Source organism: Anomalospiza imberbis, unplaced genomic scaffold, assembly GCF_031753505.1.
Source record: "Anomalospiza imberbis isolate Cuckoo-Finch-1a 21T00152 unplaced genomic scaffold, ASM3175350v1 scaffold_230, whole genome shotgun sequence".
In the NCBI taxonomy this organism is placed as follows: Eukaryota; Metazoa; Chordata; class Aves; order Passeriformes; family Viduidae; genus Anomalospiza; species Anomalospiza imberbis.
The window spans coordinates 52,754-72,714 of NW_027099861.1; positions in this window are offsets into that span (position 1 = coordinate 52,754).

Here is a 19,961-nt window from a genome sequence, read left to right on the forward strand (position 1 = left end):
TCCTACAAATTTATTCCCACTGCCCACCCCTGTTCCCTCCCCTGCACACAGCCCATCCCTGTTTGCCCTTTCCTCTCTGGCCCCACTCCCCATTCCAGTTCCTGACTTGGCACCATGGGAACGGCCCTTGGGGAGCAGGATCATACCACAAGTGCTGCAGGAATTGTCTGCAGGCTCCTGCAGTGCCTCGCGCTGCTCCCTTGCCAGAGGCACCCCAGACCAGGGGGGCACATCTGGGCTGCTGTGTTTGGCTGTGGGGCTGCCTGTTCTGGGCAGTGAGGAGGGGCTGCAGAGGCTCTGCAGGACTGACAAGATGGGCTTTGGGGCTGTGAGGAGAAGCTGAGGGACCTGGGCTGCTGCAGCTTCTGAAGAGGAGGCCCAGGGCTCCTCCTGTAACTGCTCCAAGGGTGCTTTCACAGAATCCCAGAATCAGCAAGGTTGGAATAGACCATGGAGATCATCAGGTCCAACCTGTGCCATGACACCGCCTTGTCTTCCCTGAGCCTCCTCTTCTCCAGGATATACAACCCGAGCTCCCTCAGCTGCTCCGCACAGGAATTGTGCTCCTGACACCTCACCAGCCTTGTTGCCTTTCTCTGGACACGCTCCAGCCCCTCCATGTCCTTCCTAAATTGGGGGGCCCAGAACTGGACACAGCACTCGAGGTGCTGCCCAACCAGTGCCCAGCACAGGGGAAGAATGACCTCCCTGCTCCTGCTGGCCACACCATTCCTGATCCAGGCCAGGAGCCATTGGCCTTCTTGGCCACCTGGGCACACTGCTGGCTCATGTCCAGCCTGCTGTCCATCAGTCCCTGCACGTCCCTTTCTGCCTGGCTGCTGTCCAGCCACTCTGTCCCCAGCCTGTAGCGCTGCAGGGGTTGTTGTGGCCAAAGTGCAGGACCTGGCACATGGACTTGTTAAACCTCACCTTGTTGGATTTGGTTCCTGGATCCAGCCTGTCCAGGTCCCTCTGCAGAGCCCTCCTGCCTTCCAGCAGATCAACACCCCCAGCCAACTTGGTGTCACCACGGTTCCATGAGGCCCCAGAGTGTCCCAATGGTCTCCATGATTCCATGAGGCCTCCCAGTGTCACAATGTCCCTTTGGTGTCACAAAGTCCCTTGGATCCTTGGGCCCTGCAGTGTCACAATGGCACCGTGGTGCCCCAGGGCCCTGCAGTGTAACGATGGATCCTTGGTTCCATGAGGTCTGGCAGTGCAGCAATTCTCTCCTTGGTTCCCGCTGTCTCCCACTCCTCCCACTGTCAGGCTATAGAAGGACACCTGGCCGATGAAGGGGAGTGGGAGTGTGTACCTACTCGAGGAGGTAATAATAAAAATCCCTCCCAAAGCCCTCTCCCAAGCCAGGGGCCACTTCAGATGCGGTATGATCTCCTGGATCTGGAGAGTCAGCCAGATGGTTTAGAAGAAAATTATCTGCCCAGTGAACCTCCCAATTATGATTTATCTGTGAGACAGATCAGCACCTCTAACATCAAAAAGGAAAGAAGGGTAATTGTGGTGGGTGACTCCCTCCTGAGGGGAACAGAGGGCCCCATATGTCGACCAGACCCACCCCACAGGGAGGTCTGCTGCCTCCCTGGGGCCCGGGTACGGGATATCACTGGCACACTGCCTGGGCTGATTCAGCCCTCTGATTATTGCCCACTGCTGATACCCCAGGCTGGCAGTGATGAGATTGAGAAGAGGAGTGTCAGGCCAATTAAAAGGGACTTGAGGGCATTGGGTCAGGTGGTTAATAGGACAGGGGCACACACAGTCTTTTCCTCAGTCCCTTTGGAGTCTGAGAAAAACGGTGAAAGCAATAGGAGAGCTCACATTATCAACGAGTGGCTCAAGGGTTGGTGTCATCGTCAAAATTTTGGATTCTTTAATCATGGGGCAACTTTTACAGCACCTGGCCTCCTTGGATCAGACAGCCTCCATCTTTCTGTGAAGGGCAGAAGAATTTTAGCTCATGAACTGGCAGAACTTGTTGACAGGGCTTTAAACTAGGTCTGAAGGGGAAGGGGGTACAGCTGGGTTGTCTGGAAGCAGGCTCGTGGGTGGTAAGCCTGAGTTAGGGGTGAAATCAGCAGCCCAGCTGAGGTGCAGGTACACCAATGCACACAGCATGGGTGACAAACAAGAAGAGCTGGAGGCCATGGTGCAGCACCAGAGCTATGATGTAATTGCCATCACAGAATCAGGGTGGGATGACTCACATGGCTGGAGCGCTGCACTGGATGGCTGCAAGCTCTTCAGGAGAGACAGGAAAGGGAGTAGAGGTGGAGGGGTGGCCCTTTACATTAGGGAGGCTTTTGATGCTGTGGGTGTTGAAACTAATGATGATGGAGTCGAATGACTATGGGTGAGACTTAGGGGGAAGGCCAACAAGGCTGACATCCTACTGGGAGTCTGTTATCGTCCACCCAGCCAGGAAGAAGAGGTGGACAGGTTATTTTTCAAGCAGCTAGAGAATGTTTCAGGATCATCAGCCCTTGCTCTTTTAGGTGACTTCTACCTGCTGGACATCTGCTGGGAACTCAATACAGCTGAAAAGAGGCAGTCCAGGAAATTTTTAGAGTTTGTGGAGGACAATTTTTTGTCATAGCTGGTGAGTGAGCCCACCAGGAGAGGGACTATGTTAGATCTGTTGTTTGTAAATAGAGATGGGCTGGTGGGAGATGTGGTGGTTGGAGGTCACTTGGGGCACAGTGATCATGAAATTATAGAATTCTCATGGTGAAGTCAGGTGGAACACTAATAAGACTTTTACATTGGACTTTGGAGGGCAGACTTTGGCCTATTTAGGAGACTTATTCAGAGAGTTCCTTGGGAAATAGCCCTTGAAAACAAAGGAGTTCAGTAAAGGTGGGCAAGCTTCAAAATACAGATCTCGAGGGCACAGAAGGAGACTGTTCCTGTGTGCCAAAAGATGAGTCGACGACGCAAATGCCCAGCCTGGATGGGCAATGAGGTTTTGAAGGAACTTAGGAATAAAAAGAGGATGTATCATCTTTGGAAGGAGGGTCAGGTCTCTCAGGAAGTATTTAAGGGGCTTCCTAGGGTATATAGGAATGAAATTAGGGAAGCCAAACCTCAGTTTGAACTTAAAATGGCAGCTTTTGTAAAGGGTAATAAAAAATGCTTTTAGAAATATATCAATGGTAAAAGGAAGGGCAAGACCAATCTTTGTTCTTTATTAGATGTGGAAGGGAATTTAATAACTGCAGATGAGGAGAAGGCAGAGGTGCTTAACGCCTTCTTTGCCTCAGTTTTTAGTGAGAAGACGATTTGCCTTCAGGACAACTGTCCACCTGGGCTGGTAGATGGTGTCAGGGAGCAGAGTGGGCCACTGTTATCCAAGAGGAGGCAGTCAGAGAACTGCTGAGCTGCTTGGATGTTCATAAATCCATGGGACCTGATGGGATCCACCCCAGGGTGATGAGGGAGGTCTCAGATGAGCTTGCCAAGCCACTCTCCATCATTTACCAGCAGCCCTGGCTCACTGGTGAGGTCCCAGATGACTGGAAGCTGCCCAGTGTGATGCCCATTCACAGCAAGGGTGGGAAGGAGGATCCTGGTAATTCCAGGCCAGTCAGCCTGACCTCAGTACCCGGTAAGGTCATGGAACAGTTCACACTGAATGCCATCACACAGCACTTCCAGGATGGCCAGGGTGTCAGACCCAGCCAGCAGGGGTTTAGGAGGGCTAGGTCGTGTTTGACCAACCTGGTCTCCTTCTATGACCAGGTGACCCTCCTGGTGGATGCAGGAAAGGCTGTGGATGTGTCTATTTGGACTCCAGCAAGGCCTTTGACACTGTCTCCCACAGCACACTCCTGGAAAAGCTGCAGCCCACAGCTGGGCCAGGAGCACTCTGTGCTGGGTTCAGAACTGGCTGGATGGCTGGCCCAGAGAGTGGTGGTGAGCGGTGCTGCATCCAGCTGGGAACAGTCACCAGTGCTGTCCCTCAGGGCTCTGTGCTGTGCCAGCTCTGTTCAATATTTTTATTGACCACATGGATGAGGGGATTGAGCTTTTCATTAGTAAATCTGCAGATGACACTAAACTTGGAGCATGTGTCCATCTGTTGGAAGGCAGGAGGGCTCTGCAGGAACACCTGGAACAGCTGGATAGATGGAAGATTCCAGTAAGATGAAGTTTAATCATTCCTAGTGCCAAGTCCTGCATTTTGTCCACAATAACCCCCTGCACAGCTCTAGGCTGGGGGCAGTGTGGCTGGACAGTGCCCAGGCAGAAAGGGACCTGGGGGCACTGGTCGACAGCAGGCTGGACATGAGCCAGCAGTGTGCCCAGGTGGCCAAGAAGGCCAATGGCTCCTGGCCTGGATCAGGAATGGTGTGGCCAGCAGGAGCAGGGAGGTCATTCTTCCCCTGTACATGGCACTCGTGTACTTGGCATTCTTCCCCTGTACTGGCACCGTTCCTCGAGTGCTGTGTCCAGTTCTGGGCGCTCCCACTTAGGAAGGACATGGAGGAGCAGGAGTGTGTCCAGAGAAGGGCAACAAGGCTGGTGAGGGGTCTGGAACACAAGTCCTGTGAGGAATTACTGAGGGAGATGGAGTTGTTTATCCTGGAGAAGACTCAGAGGTGACCTTATCACTCTCTACACTCCCTGAAAGGTGGTTGCAGTCAGGTGGGGGTTGGTCTCTCTCCTCACAGCAACTGACAGGACCAGAGGACAGTGTCTTAAGCTGCCCCAAGGGAAAATTAGGTTGGATATTAGGAAAAAAGTTTTTTATGGAAAGGGTGATAAAGTACTGGAACTGTCTGTCCAGGGAGGTGGTGGAGTCACCATCCTGGGATGTGTTTAAAAAAAGACTGGATGTGGCACTCAGTGCCATGGTTTAGCTGAGGTGGTGTTAGGGCATGGGTTGGACTTGATGACCTTAAAGGTCTCTTCCAACCCAGCAATTCTGTGATTCTGTGATTGTGTGACATCACAGACCAGGTTGTGACATCATACAGTTGGCTGTGACATCACTGGTTTATTATGTGACATGACATAGCAGGATGTGACATCACAGAGGAGGTTGTGATGTCACAAAGTCGGCTCTGACATTACAGGCTGGCAGTGTGACATCACAGAACAGGCTGCGAAGCCACAGAGAAGACTCTGCCATCATAGAAAAGGGCTCTGTGACATCACAGAGCAGCTGTGTGATGGCACAGAGAAGGCTGAGAAAATACAGAGTGGATTGTGACATCACAGAGCTGACTGTGAAATCACAGAGCAGGCTGTGACATCACAGCGAGGCTGCATAACATCACAAAGGTGGCTGTGACCTCATAGAGCTGGCTGTGACATCACAGGGTGTCTGTGACATCACAGGCTGGGCTGTGACCTCACAGGGCAGATTTTTGGATATCACAGAGCAGACTGAGACCTCAAGAGCAGGCTGTGACATCATAGGACACCTGTATGAAATCACAGGTGGCCTGTTACATCTCAGAGTGGGCTGTGTGACATTATAGGGGCTGTGTGATATTACAGGGCAGCTCTGTGACATTACAGGGGTGTGTGTGACATCACAGGGGTGTGTGTGACATCACAGGGGCTGTGTGAGGTCACTGGGGAGGTCACTCCACCCCAGCCCCCCCTCACAGTTCACCCCAGAGAAGTCCAACGCTGCTCGTGCACAGCGGGGTCCCCTGTCCCCCCGGGTCCCCCCGCCCCCGGCACCGCAGCCTCCCCCACAGGATGTTCCACGAGATCGACCCCAGAGCCTGACACGGGGACGGGGGCCGGGGCTGTTGGGGGTGGGACAGGGGGACAGGGACCCCCTGGCAGCGTCCCTGTGTCCCCCGGGGCCAGAGCCTGGGCCAGGGCTCCTTCACCCTGTTACCAACGAGGGCTTGAGAGCGCTGAAAAAATCCCCAGCAAGGGATCAGCAAAAACCAGATTTAATATTAAGCGACAGCACCACAAAGTTCCTTGGCAAGAGTCACTCTGCTCCTGGAGCCGTTGTGATGGTTGGTCGCGATGGAAACCTGCCCTGGCCCCTTGCTCAGGGCTGGTGTCACTGCCCAGAGCAAGAGGGGATCCCTTGCTGGGGGCTTGTGCCATGGCCACCTGCCCTGTGCCACGCTGGCCGGTCAGGCGCCGCGGAACCAGCAGCAAACGCCAGGGCCAGGGCCAAAGGCCAGGTCAGCCAGACAGAAAGGGGCAGTGCTGGGCACTGTTTCCATGGCAGCCCTCACTGGGGGTGACACCTGGGTCACCTGTCCTGGCAGTTGCCATGGAAACCCGGCTCACTGGAAATACAAGGGTGGACAGAGGTTTTAGTAGGGCCTGGCACAACGGGACAAAGGGGGGTGGTTTTAAACTAAAGGAAGGGAGGTTCAGATAAGAACAGATAAGGAGGAAATGTTTGATGATGAGGGTGGTGATACACCAGGACAGGTTCCCAGGGAGGTGGTCAGTGCCCCGTCCCTGGAAACATTCAAGTCCAGCTGGGACAGGGCTCTGAACAACCTGATCTGGTGAAAGATGTCCCTGCTCATGGCGGGGTTTGGATGAGATGAGCACTGCAGAGCTCTTCCCATCCAAACCATTCCAGGACTGCATGGGCAGAAGGGGCTGCTCAGTGCACTCCATCCACTGCCTCGACTCCTCATGGTCTCTGCTGGACCCCACACCCCACAGCCAAACCCAGCCCCTTCTCTGCCTTTCCTCCCCCTGCCCCAGGGGCTGGCACAGCCAGGGGGGCACAGGTGACCTTTGGGCTTTGCAGGGCTCAGGCACAAGGGCCGTGGCAGAGTCAGGGCTGAGGTCACACTCTGTGGGCTGGGGCAGAGCCCAGCCAGAAATGAGCCCTGAGGCAGCAGCTCTGCAGTGCTGGCCACCAGGCCGGCTTGCCAAGGGAGGCTTCTGGCCATGCCCTGCAAGCAGCTGCTGCTGCCAAGGCGCCTTTGATGCCTCAGGCTCTCCCTGGCACAGCTCCCAGCACGGCATTCTGCCCTTGTGCCCGAGGCCTTCCCTGTGCTGGGGCTGGCCTGGGGCTTTTCCTGCAGCGGGACCTGCCCTGCTCCTGGCACAGTCCACCAAGTCATTCCCTGCATTTCTCCTTTTCAAATTCCTTCCATCACCTACTCTCAGAGGTCCAGCCTGTTCTGGTGCTTATCATGAACTGACTGTGCTCTTGATTTATACCAGCACTGGAGATGTAGAATCACCCAACCTGAACACAGAAACAAACTCCCTCTGTCCCATTTTCATGTTCTAGATCACTTTCCAGGTGTCCATGGAGATGTGGGAATGATTATCACACAACTCTCCATTTCTGGCTGCAGGCTCTGGAGATTCCTTCTCTGCATTCAGTCAGGCTTGTATTCCCTAACAAGTCCTGGTTCCACCTCCTGTTTCCCAAGGCTGGAACAGTCACAATGAAAACCTCACCAATGGCACAACTCCCCAGCTCTCCAGGAAGAGAAAGGACAAGCTGTCAAGTTCTCCAAACCTTTGTCCTGCTCTGCTGCAAGAGTCCTGCTGCACTCACGCTGTGGAAAGCCAAGAGAAGCTGCAGGTGGTGGCACATCTTGTGACAGGAGCTCAACCTGGTTCTCCAGGAAAGGTTCTTGAGAAGAGCAAACAGGACTGTGGAGAAGATTCCTGGAAAACTGAAACAGCTTTCCAGAAGTGAAATGAAAATTGAAAGAAACAGTCCAAGATGTTTTCCTCTATTTATTTCTCTGCTCCCTTTTTCCATCTTGCACTACTTCTCCATCCCATTAATTCCAAATGCATCTCACATCTAAGATCAGTGACTTAGCGAGTTCTAGACACTCTAAAGTACCATGAGCCACACAGTTTGCCTTCCAGTTTTTGCTGGAAAGCAACACTGGAGCCATAAGTGCAGGACCAGGACCAGGGAATCCTCCAGCCAGGGAATGTGCCCCGATAGGGTTTGATCCTCAGCGGGGACAATACACAGCAGCGACCGAGGAGATACCTCTGCCCCCGTGCAGGAGTCCAGACTCTGGGTCTGGGCTGAACAGGGCAAAGTTCCCGTGTTTGGACAGGCTCAGGGGCTGCCCCCGGGGAGCGGGGGGCTGGGCGTGGGGGTGAGCGGGCAACGGAAAAACGGACACGGGGACAAACGGCCCCGGAGCTTCAGTTGCAGCAGCAGCAGCAGCGGCGGCAGCAGCAGCAGCAGCGGCAGCAGTGATTTTGTCGACTTCCGATTCTTACTCCTCTCCCTCTCCTTCTCCCGCTGTCCCGCTCCTTCTCCCGCTGTCCCGCACCGTCTCCCGCTCTCCCTTTCCCGCAGTCCCCTCCTCTCCCAGTCTCTCTCTCTCCCCATTCCCGGCCGGGCCATGCCCCCGGCCCGCCCCCGGCTCCGGGCGGGGCTGCCCCATCCCCGCCCCCGGCCGTCCCGCCGGGGTCTCGCCTCCGCCCGGCTCTGGCCGTGCTGGCGGTGGCGCTTCTGGGCGGGCATCGGTGCCTGCGCCTGGGGCGGCATCGCCTCGCTCTGGCTCCGCCTGGCCCGAGCCTGGCCCCGGCCCCGGCTCCTCCCGGGCCCCGCGGAGGACACACGCGGCGCGGCCGCTGCCGCCGCCTCCGCTGCGGCTTCCCCGGCCCGAGCTCCGCCGCTCGGCAGCGCGGCCGCCGCCCCCGAGCCGCCGCTGTCCCGTTGCCGGGAGCGAACGCCTGGGGAGGGCCGGCCCGGGGCGGTCGGGGGGCGCTCGGGGGCCGCTCCTGGCCCCGGGCCGAGCGCTGACAGCCGCGTCCCGCCCGCAGGGAAGGCGCAGCAGGGCCTGCAGGAGCGGTACCGGCTGGGTTCGCTGCTGGGCAGCGGCGGCTTCGGCAGCGTCTTCGCGGCCACGCGGCTCTCGGACGGCGCCCCGGTGAGCGGCGGGGCCGGCGGCGGGCGGAGGAGGAGGAGGAGGAGGAGGAGGAGGAGGAGGAGGGGGTGGAGGAGAAGGGGGAGGAGGAGGGATAGAAGGAAAAGGAAAAGGGAGAGGGGGAGAGGGGGGAGGAGGAGGAGGAGGATGATGGGGCTGGAGCTGGGGCTGGGGCTGAGGCTGGGCATGGCGGGCGGCGAGCTCAGCCTGCTGCTGCTCTTGGCTTGCAGGTGGCCATCAAAAGGGTGCCAAGGAACCGCGTCCGGCACTGGGGCGAGCTGGTGAGTGAGCGGGGCCAGCAGCAGAAGCCGGGCCGTGCCGGCGGGGATGAGCCGAGGCCCGGCAGGGTGGCAGCCACCAGGACACCTCGAGGGAGAGCGGGCGTGGGGCCAGCGCAGGGCACAGAGCACCCCGGGCTGGGTGAGGGGTTCCCGACCCCCGGCACGGCATCAGCCCCACTGATGGCATCGTGCTCCTCCCGCAGCCCGACGGCACCAGCGCACCCCTGGAGATCGTGCTGCTGGACAAGGTGTCCACTGGATTCCCCGGTGTCGTCCAGCTGCTGGAGTGGCTTGAGCTCCCCAACGACATCTTGATCGTGCTGGAACGCCCAGAGCACTCTCAGGACTTGCACAATTTCATTCGGGCACGGGGGTACCTGTCCGAGGAGGTGGCGCGGGATCTGTTCCGCCAGGTGCTGGAGGCCGTGCAGCACTGCACCAGCTGTGGGGTCCTGCACAGGGACATCAAACCACAGAACATCCTGGTTGACCTGGCCACCGGGCAGGCCAAATTGATTGACTTTGGCTGTGGCACCTACCTGCAAGACACAGCCTACACTCGCTTTGCAGGTGAGCCCATGCAGGGGTGTGCTCTCGGTCCTGGCATCTCATGGCCCAACATCTCACAGCCCAAGCTGGGTGTGGCAGCGGGGATTCTCCCTTTTGCTGCCCTTCATGGCTCTGAGATTTCAGCTGAGTTGCATTTGAGCAGGGCTGGGTGGGGAGCCAGCTTCCAGCCCTGCTGGCAGCCTTTGCCCACCTCTCTGGGCAGGACTGAGGCTGGGGCTGGGGCAGCCAGCCCAACAAAAACACGGGTGGGTGGGGGTAGCAGAGAGGGGGGCCGTAAGCTGTGTCCCAGCCGGTTTGGTGTGCAGGTTAGAAAGGGCTTGGACTGCTCCACTCACCTGGTTTGTTTTGGATTCATGATGTTTTTGGGCAGTGCTGGCAGGGAGGATGAAGGCATGGTTTTCCCAAGCACTGGGTGGGTTTTTCCTCCTCATGGTCGGGCCTTGCCAGGACTTCTGCTGCCCTCTTCCAACCCCAGTGGCTTCTTTTCCAACCCCAAGTCTGTACACAAGTCCCAGGTGCTGGCGAGAGGGCAGCGGTCACCCCGTGTGCCACTGGGGCAGCCCCCACACGCCCAGGGATGCTGGGGCCAGGCTCTGGGAGCAGCAGCATCCCCCTGATGAACCCCATCTGTATTCCACAGGAACACGGTCATACAGGCCCCCAGAATGGACCCACTTTCGATTTTACTACGGCAAGCCAGCTACCATCTGGTCCCTGGGCATCCTGCTGCACCAGATGGTCTGCGGGGAGCACCCTTTCAGGAGGAGCCAGAACATCAGCTGGGACCATCAGCTCTCGCTGCCACAACGGCTCTCTCAAGGTGGATCCTCATCTCTGGCCACGGGGGCAATGCCAGTGCTGGGAGACAGCAGCAGCTCGTGAGCATCCTGCTCTGGCAGCTGCTGAGGAGGTGGCACATGTCCTGCTCTCCTGCTCTCCTCCAAAACAGGGAATTGATGGGGAAGTTTAGGCCCAGCTCTGAGCACATCCAGCATGGCCTGGGCACGGGAATAGTGGGGCAAAGCCAAAAGGAGCCTTCTCCAGCTGACTGGCGGGTTCTGGTTTCTCTGCCCAGAGTGCCAAGATGTGATCAGGCGGTGTTTATCCATGCTGCACTCGGACAGGCCCTCGTTAGAAGAGCTGTTCTGTGATCCCTGGCTGCAGGATATTCATCGGCCCTAGAAGAAGGGAGAGAGCCACAGGCACACTTTGATGCAAGGCCCTGGTAAGTTGCAGCTCCACACATGCCTTGGCAATCAGAAGCAAAGGAACCCAGACATTTTGTCCTGCCTGTGTCACTGCCCAGGGGTCATCAGATGGGGACACGCAGCCCTTGTGCTGGAGCTGAGCTGCTCTGCCCAGCACTGGTGGCTGCCATCTGAGCTGGTTTGCTTGTCTGGTTCCCTGACAGCTGGGGCCCTGGGCAGAACCCTGACAGCCTGGGCTCACCCCCAGGGAAGGAGAAGGAGCCCCTGGAGAAGCTGTACCAGGTGGGGCTGCTGCTGCTGGGGACAGCAAGGATGACATCAAGGATGACAACATCTTCCTCCACCTGGTCACCGGCAGCTGAGGATGATGGACTTCGATTCTGGCACCTTCTCCAAAGCCAGGCTCCACAGGGAATTAGCAGGTGAGTCCACACGCAGGGGGATGCTCCCAGATTTGGGCTTTGCACAGCCTGGCCAGGAACCAAAGGTTCCCCCTTTGCTGGGGCGGATGCAGCTGATCCTTCAGTCGGCTGCCAGGCTGCTTTTGGCAGGGCTGGGGGGATGGGCTGGGGTGGTGATGAAATGGGAGTGGGCTCCTGGCCCTGCCAACAGCCCCCAGCACCCACCGTGCCCCGGGCTGGGGCTGGGGCTGGGGCAGCCAGCCCGACACAAACAAACCCCCATGGTGGGAGCAGAGGTGGGACTCCAGAACCTGTGCAGGGGCTGCTTTGCTCTGCAGGCAAGGAAGGGCTTGGGCTGCTCCACTGCCCCTGTTTGCTTTGGGATCACCGTTATTTTGAGGGACAGTGCAGGGGGGAAGGGAGAAAGCCTGGGCTTCCCTCACCTGTGGGTGGGTTTTTCCCTGGCATGCAGGGGTTGGGCCTTCCTCAAGTCCCTGACAGTAATATGATTTTTGACCTTTTTTCTTGTTCCCCTTTTTGTCTGTAATCTATTTTCAATAATTTGTTGTGTGTTTTTCTAGAGGAAGCGTTCTAGCTGGGGTCCAGTCTGGATGGGGAAGTGCTTTGGAGCAGCTGTGGCATGGATGGGCCGTGCCCTTGGAGAAGGCTGAGGACATGGTTTGGGACCAGCTTTTCTTCCAGCGGGGGATGGCGTCAGGTGGGTCCCGTCTGCTTAGCATGGTGGGATCAGAGCTCTGGGGAGATGGCAGCGAGCACAGGAGCATCCTGCTCTGGGCAGCTGCTGAGGGCTGGATGTGCCGTGGCCGGCTGCAGGCTGGGCACATGTCCTGCCCTCCTGCTCTGCTCCCAAAGGCAGCAGGGATGGGCAGCTCTGGGCACAGCTCTGGGCACGGCCAGCATGGCCTGGGCACCGCGGGCGGCTGGGACAAGGGGACAGGAGCCTTCAGCTGACGGGCGCTTTCTGGTTTCTCTCCTTGCAGCCGGGCTCTGCGGGTGCTGAGGCTGCTCTGGGCTCTGCCAGGGCTCTGCTGGAGCTCAGCACCGGGCCGCAATCAGCCAAAGAAGAAATGGGGTGACCTGCAGCACAGACCTGCTGGAGCATTTCAGCAACACAGCTCAAGTGTGCAGAGTGTACACCTCCCAGGGAAAACATGCCACCACCCCAAAATAAACTTGTTCAATAGCTTCTGAAATGAAATCAATCTGGGATGACCCCAAATGACATTTTGCAGCTTGCTCAAGCTGTATCTCAGCCCTTCTCTGAACTGTTCTGTCCCCCACCTGCCTTGTACTTCCCAACTGCTCCCTCTTTTCCCCCAGTGCGTTCCCAGCCCATGGCAGTCTCCATCACACTGTTGCCTTCCTTGGTGCCCCTCACCACGAGGAAGGCCGAGCCCCAGGCTTAGGGACTCATCCTGTCACGGGCTGAGGAGCAGCAATGTCTCAGAGGTCCAGTGGGATTTTAGTGTCATTCAGAGCTGCTCTCCAGCCCTCAGCTCTCCTCACTGCTGAGTTCCCACTCCCTTTTCCTCGTCCTTGCAGCAGGATGAGCTCTGTGAATCCCCTTGAGCCTCCCCACTCTTCCCAGCCCACGCACCCACCTCAGTTAGGCTGAAGCTGCAGCTTCTCTGTCTCCTCTGGCACACCAGTCCAGTCCCCTGTGCGGGGAGCCCCAGCCCCAGAGCACAGCACTCAGCAGTGCACTCCGGGCTGGAGCAGCTGCCCTGCAGCCCTGGCTTGGCTGTTTGTGGCAAGAGAATGCTCCCTGTTTGCAGCTGTCCCTGCAGGATGGCCCCAGGGCAGAGCCCAGCCAGGCTCCCACTGCAGCCCCTGAAGCTTGGGGCAGACATTGGTCCCAGAGCTGAGGTTCACGGGGAGCACACGGAGCTGTGGCTTGCAGTCAGTGTTGGCAAATGTTGTGTTCTCATCTCCTGCAGCCTGTGGGGAAAGCAACCTTTGCTGCCAGGCCTGTGTGTGCCAGGCCTGTGTGTGCCAGGGGCTCTTGGATGTCTCTGTACCCATGGACAGAAGGCTCTGTGTGTGCCAGGGGCTCTTGGATGTCTCTGGACCCATGGACAGAAGGCTCTGTGTGTGCCAGGGGCTCTTGGATGTCTCTGTATCCATGGACAGAAGGCTCTGTGTGTGCCAGGGGCTCTTGGATGTCTCTGTACCCATGGACAGAAGGCTCTGTGTGTGCCAGGGGCTCTTGGATGTCTCTGTATCCATGGACAGAAGGCTCTGTGTGTGCCAGGGGCTCTTGGATGTCTCTGTACCCATGGACAGAAGGCCCTGTCTCTGCCAGGGTTTCCATAATGTCTCTGTGCCCATGGGTATGGAATAGCATGGACACTGAAAGTGTCAGTCCTGTTGCTTGCACGCTCCTTCCTTTGTATACAAGACACATCCATGCACACCCCCATGTACAGATACATTAAAATGTCAGGGAGGGACAGAGATTTCCCACAGAGCTCTAACTTGGGCATAACTCACCTTTTAGCCGGTGGCCAGGGGATTTTTTTTCCCCAGCTCTGTGTGAGAAGGTGTCCAGGAGCTGAAGGAGCAGCATTTAGAAGCAATTTCAGGATTTCTAGGCAGGAAGTGGAGCTGACAACCATCCACGTAACTCGCCGTATTCATCAGGATGTGCTGCTGGTTCTTTGGGAATATGGCCCAATGGAGACACGAGCCTTGGAAAAATCCCAGCTCTCTGTGGGTTTGTGCAAAGGGGGAGCAGCAGAAACACTTTGTGTCTGCTTTGGGGACACAAGGCCCAAGGAGCTGCGGTGGCAGAGGGTGACCTGGGCTGGTGGCAGGTGAAGTCCTGGTTCATGACATCCCAGAGTGGCACAGGACAAAGCTCCAAGCCCTCCCAACCCCACTGATGAAGTCTTTGTGATGCTGCACATCCTATAGGAAAAGCTGCTGTCACACAATGCACTGGGATTTGTAAGTTTCATTTTCAATACTTTAGGTCCAGGTTTCAAATTGCAATTTTTTTTGGCCTCAAGACACAGTCGTGCACAATCCATCTCTCATCCTCCTATTGCTTCAACTCCAATTAAAAAAAAAAAATCTTAATATTGGAAACAAAACCCAGTCTTTAAAAAAAGGATGCTGAGGTCAGTCCGTAAGATGGATCCAGGCATGAGAACATGCACAAAGCAAATGAGTTCTCCTTTTAAAAAGACCAGTTACCTCTTAATCCAAAGTTACAGAATATTTTCACTACAAATTTTTTTCTTGTTTTTCATATTTTTCTCATTTTTCTTTTCCTTTTTCTTTAAGAAGATAACACATCCTGAAAAAGAGATGTTCAGCAAAATGAGAAACATTTCTCATAAACAATGAAAATATTTACTCCTCTGTTTGCTTTTCTTTGGATATCCCGATGTAAAAAATCTAGCAGATATGAGCAGAGGTGTCAAGTGTTTGCTTTGGACTAAGCTGGAGTTCAGCACTGCTGACATCCTGCTCCAGCCAAGAGTTGCAGAATTCTTTTGCACATCTCGAGCCATGTGTTTGCAGGCACAGCACCTGCAGAGCTGACACACCAGTGCACGTGAATAACTCTGTTACTCCCTCACAGAATTTGGGCTCTGCCCCAGAACGAGGTGCTCCAGCCCTTGGCTCCTGGTTCCCGTGGGGAGCAGCTCCCTTCCCTCTGGCTGAGCTGCTCAGGCAGAGCCCGGCAGCTCCTGGCCCTGCAGGGCTGAGGCTTTTCCCCGTGGCTGGGCACAGACGGATGGAGCAGCACTGCTAAACACGGGGGCACACAGAGGGACCAGCAGCAGCTGCCTTTGGCCACCTGAGGCTCCAAGGCCCAAACTCTGAGCAGACAGGGCTGGAAGAGACTCGCAGGCTCCCTGCTGGCTCTGCTGCCCCACTTGTGCCCACCTGGGAGCCCCCAGGGCCAGCAGGGACTTGAGATGGCAGCCCTGGGCTCCTGGAGCTTGTGCAAGGAACAGAGCTGGGGACTCCCTGTCCATGGGGAGCTTCCAGATGGAAAAGGCTGCTGTGCCCAGGCAGCTCCAAGGGCAGAGAAAGGAGGGTCTCGACCCCTGGATCTGTGCCAGTCCCACAGTCCTGGGCAGCAGCCACCGAGCCCTGGGGGAGCAGTGGGCACAGCAAGAGGGACAAAAGCAGGCAAGGTCAGAGACTGGAGAGAGCCAGACCCGGCAGCAGGAACAGCTGCTCCATTGCACTCTTGGAGAAAGCTCTTGGCTGGTTCAAAGCGCTGAAAGGCGTGCAGGGCTGAGAGGAGGCCACAGCAAACACTGCTCCTGTTTCCACAGCCTCCCCTCTCCGTGTCCCAGAAGGAAATGGATGGACTGCGTTCTTCTCCCCGAGTCGTCCGGTTCAGCACGAGCAGCTGAGCACCAGGAGCTGAAGGAGCTGAAGCCTCAGGCCACAAGAGCTGGGCCTGAGGAGACTTTCTGAGCAAATGAATGCTGCTAACATGGACCTGGCTGAATGCAGCAGATGGAATCATGGAATTGTTATGTATATTTGAGATAATTCGTGCTTGTGAGGAATAGATGTATGAAATACGTTATATTGGTAAGAAATATTCTGTAAATTTTTTTAAGCCCCCCACCAAGGACGGGTAGGTTGCTTCACAGTATTTCAAACCCGCAGCTGGCAGCAGGGAGAAAAGGACCTAATTTGCAAAGGAATGGACGTGGCCGGCTCGGAGATGGGTGCTTTTCTGCACTGGTGGGTTCCTTTGTCTCCCTGGTGCTACACTGCAGCTCCTGGCATGTAGATGTTAGCAAAAAGGATTCTCTTTGAGGAAAGATCTAATACTCAGATCCTTTGGCATTCATCATTTTTCAAGTGTCTTATGTTACATTTTACATATTTGTCGTGGTTTGACATGGAAATGAATTTTTTCAGGAAGTTGGGTCAAACCAATCAGTGGTCAGGTTTGGATATTGGCACACTATTTTGAATTCTTCTGATGAAAAGCACCTACTTGGCTGCAGGCTCTTTACTGCCAAGCTCTCAGCAGGGTGGCTGGCTGGAGGTTTGCTTTGTCCCTCATCAGCTTCAAGGAGAAACAATCTCACCACCACAGTGACTGCTCAATGTCCCAGTGCGGAATTTTTAAAACACCGGGCTTCTGTTCCCCTCCTATTCTCCAGCATTAGCCAAGGTATTTCAGAATGTTTGTACCGATTTGCTGAATCCCTCTGGACATTTAGAAAGTAAAACATTACTGAACTGCTTTGCTGGCTGCTTTTGTTTTATTGGTAGCTGCACATTTGAACTGGTAAAACGGTTTGCTGTTGCTATTCCAAAATTTGTTCACTAACCTACCATGCTATTCTATATGCTAATCTTTTTGTTTCTCTCTTCATTCTCTTTCCCTCACGCATCTCCATTCTCGTCTTTTTCTCATTTTATGAGCCAATTCCCTTTCTCTAATTCCCTTTTTCTGTGTCAAATCCCATATATGCCAAAGTGTCCGAGATTTTACTCTGCAAGTTGTTGTATGTAATAAACTTCTGTATATCTTATCCAGCTGAACACAATGGCACCACTTACACGCCCTAAGTGACATGTACATGTTTGGAACGCCCAACGAGAAACATGCTATAAGTAGTTGAGAGTGAGATAACCAGAACCATCAGGGAGATACATCTGAATACCGAACTCCAGGAGCACGATTGATCAGACAGGTTCTGTTCAACTTGCCACAGTGAAGGAACTCCACATGAATAGGTGCAGCCCAGAAAAGAAGAAAGAGACTTTGCCTCAGGCAAGAAAAACCATCTATAAATCACTTGGACAGAACAGTCGGGGTGAACATAGGGGACCCTATGCTGTAGTGGTCAAACCTGTGTCTCACCCATCGCCGATCCCGGGCTCGGCACTGACCTTTTTCTGATAGTGGCTTTTCGTTGTTATTCTCTAAATTTATATTTGGACAATTTAATAAATTTTCTTTAATTAATAAATTAGAGCATTCATTTATAACAATCTTGAATCCATCTATAACATACTAAAAATCCTAAAGCTTAAATTTCTTACCCATGTGACATACTAAACTCCTCTCTACAATTTCTACAATCTATTTCACACTTTTGTGGTTTCTAGTTTACCTTGAGGCTTTGGAAGTTTTCTCCATGAATGAGGGTCAAAGTCAGTGCTCCCCTGGGGGTCAGGACACCCCAGAGCAGACAGAGAAATACTCCCGGTGTCCTGGGTTTCCACAACATCCCTTCCTCCTTTATTCATTTTACACAATTCACAAAGTTCTATTGTGACATTTGGGTCTTGGCCAGTCCTTTTCTGTAGGGTATTCAGTGTCACAGTGAGCAGCCAAAGGTGACATATTAGCATTGTCAGCCTTATTTCACATTATCAATGTTATAAACGCCAATCACTTGGTTTTCAAAATTTTAAAAGTTTAATAATAATAAAATGGTTATAAAAATAGTAATACAATTAGAGTAATGAAAATTTAGAGTTAGGACAATTACAAGACAATAAAAAGCAAAGAATTACAGACGTCCGGATGCTCTCGGGCACTTAAGCCCAATAAGCATGCCTTGTGAACAAAGGAATAATCTTTAAAAGCAATAGCCTGTTGCATATTCATATATCTCATACATGATGCATAAATTCCTTGCAAATTAAGAACTTTTCTGGTTTTTGTCAACTTCTTCCCCTTAATCCTGGTGGTTCCATAAAGACAGAGAGAAGGTGGAAGAATGTTTGTCTTTTCCGATAAGGAGGCAGTAATTCTTTATGGGCCCCCATCATTGTCATCTCTGTGTGAAGAGTTTCTTCATTATCTCATCTCTTGCTTGAGTTAGTAAAAAAACCCCCACATACATAGGCTCTATTTTAACTACAAAACTACATATACCATACTATTAAAATGTTAATACAGCACTTCTAATCAATATGACATAATACATATAGTATTCAATTTAATATTTGCAAAAAGCCAATCATAAAATATGCATTTTTCACAATCAAATTTAATTCTATCTGAAAAAAAATGTATAATCATGTTCTATTTTTATATAACTGTTATTAATGATGATAATAATAATATTATTTTTCACTTGCACAAATGAACCGGAGCTCAAGTTTTAACCTTCCTCTGTCCCTCCATGTGGGAGCATTCCAAAAGCAATTCTTCCTTCTGTTGGTGCTGTTTCCAATGTGCCATTTACAAACTTCACCCACATATTCCCAAACCCACATTTCTTTTCCTTCTTCCACATGCAATTTTTGGATGCATTTGAAGACATCCAGGGGTTCAGCCTCTTTTAACAGAGTGCCCCACTGCTGACACCAGTGCTCTGACCTCAGCCCACTCCAGAGCCAGGGAACTCCAGGGAAGGGCTTCCCATCTGGGAATTTCTGATGGGACTGATTCCTCACATTTACATTTAAAAAGTGACATTTTGTTGTGATCTGGCCAGACTGTGCCAGTTTTGTCTCACCAGTGGGCAGGGTCAGCACCAAAGACACAGACACCAACTGAAGGACTCAGTGTCATTGACTGTAGCTCAAAGCAGCAAAGAATCACAAAAGGAGCAGCTCAGCAATGCACCCAGCCAGCAGCACCAGAGATTGCAGCAGTGATTAAGAAAGATCCAGCAGCAGTTACCCTCAGGCTTTACCATGCCCCAGATCCACACAGCAGCTGGGGAAGCTGTCACAGCCAAGGGCTGCAGAGCCACTCCTGGACACTGGGAATTCCTGCAGGTGCCTCCAGCCACAGGTGAGGCTCCAGCCTCGCTGGGAGAGGGCCCAGCTCTGACAGTGCTGAATGAACAAACTGACAGCGCTGCTGGTGCGGGAACATCTGGTTTCATCCTCCTCCTGGGTTCCTCCCAAAGCCTGGCCAGGGCCCAAGAGGAACCAAGGGAGGTGACTTTGCCCATTCAGCCCCAGACAAGGCCAGATGTCAGATTTCATGGCCTTGTCTGGCTTCTAAACACAGAAAGGTCAATCCATGTTTCACTAATGAGTGGATACATCTATCACAGCGCTAATGACCATGCATATTTCATTAGTGAGCAGATACAAAGATAACCTTTGGTTGGAAGGTTCATCCAGAGGCCACCTTTGGCTCAGGGCCTCACTCAGGGCTGTTGTCCAGGCCTTGGCACTTCAGGGACGTGGTTTAGTGCTGGGCTCGACACTGCTGGGTGACCGGCTGGACTGGATGAGCTCAGAGGTCTTTTCCAACAGAAAGGATTCTGTGATTCCATGATTCCATCTGCTGCATTCAGCCAGGTCCATGTTAGCAGCATTCATTTGCTCAGAAAGTCTCCTCAGGCCCAGCTCTTGTGGCCTGAGGCTTCAGCTCCTTCAGCTCCTGGTGCTCAGCTGCTCGTGCTGAACCGGACGACTCGGGGAGAAGAACGCAGTCCATCCAATTCCTTCTGGGACACGGAGAGGGGAGGCTGTGGAAACAGGAGCAGTGTTTGGGGTGGCCTCCTCTCTGCCCTGCACGCCTTTCAGCGCTTGGAACCAGCCAAGAGCTTTCTCCAAGAGTGCAATGGAGCAGCTGTTCCTGCTGCCGGGTCTGGCTCTCTCCAGTCTCTGACCCTGCCTGCTTTTGTCCCTCTTGCTGTGCCCTCTGTTCCC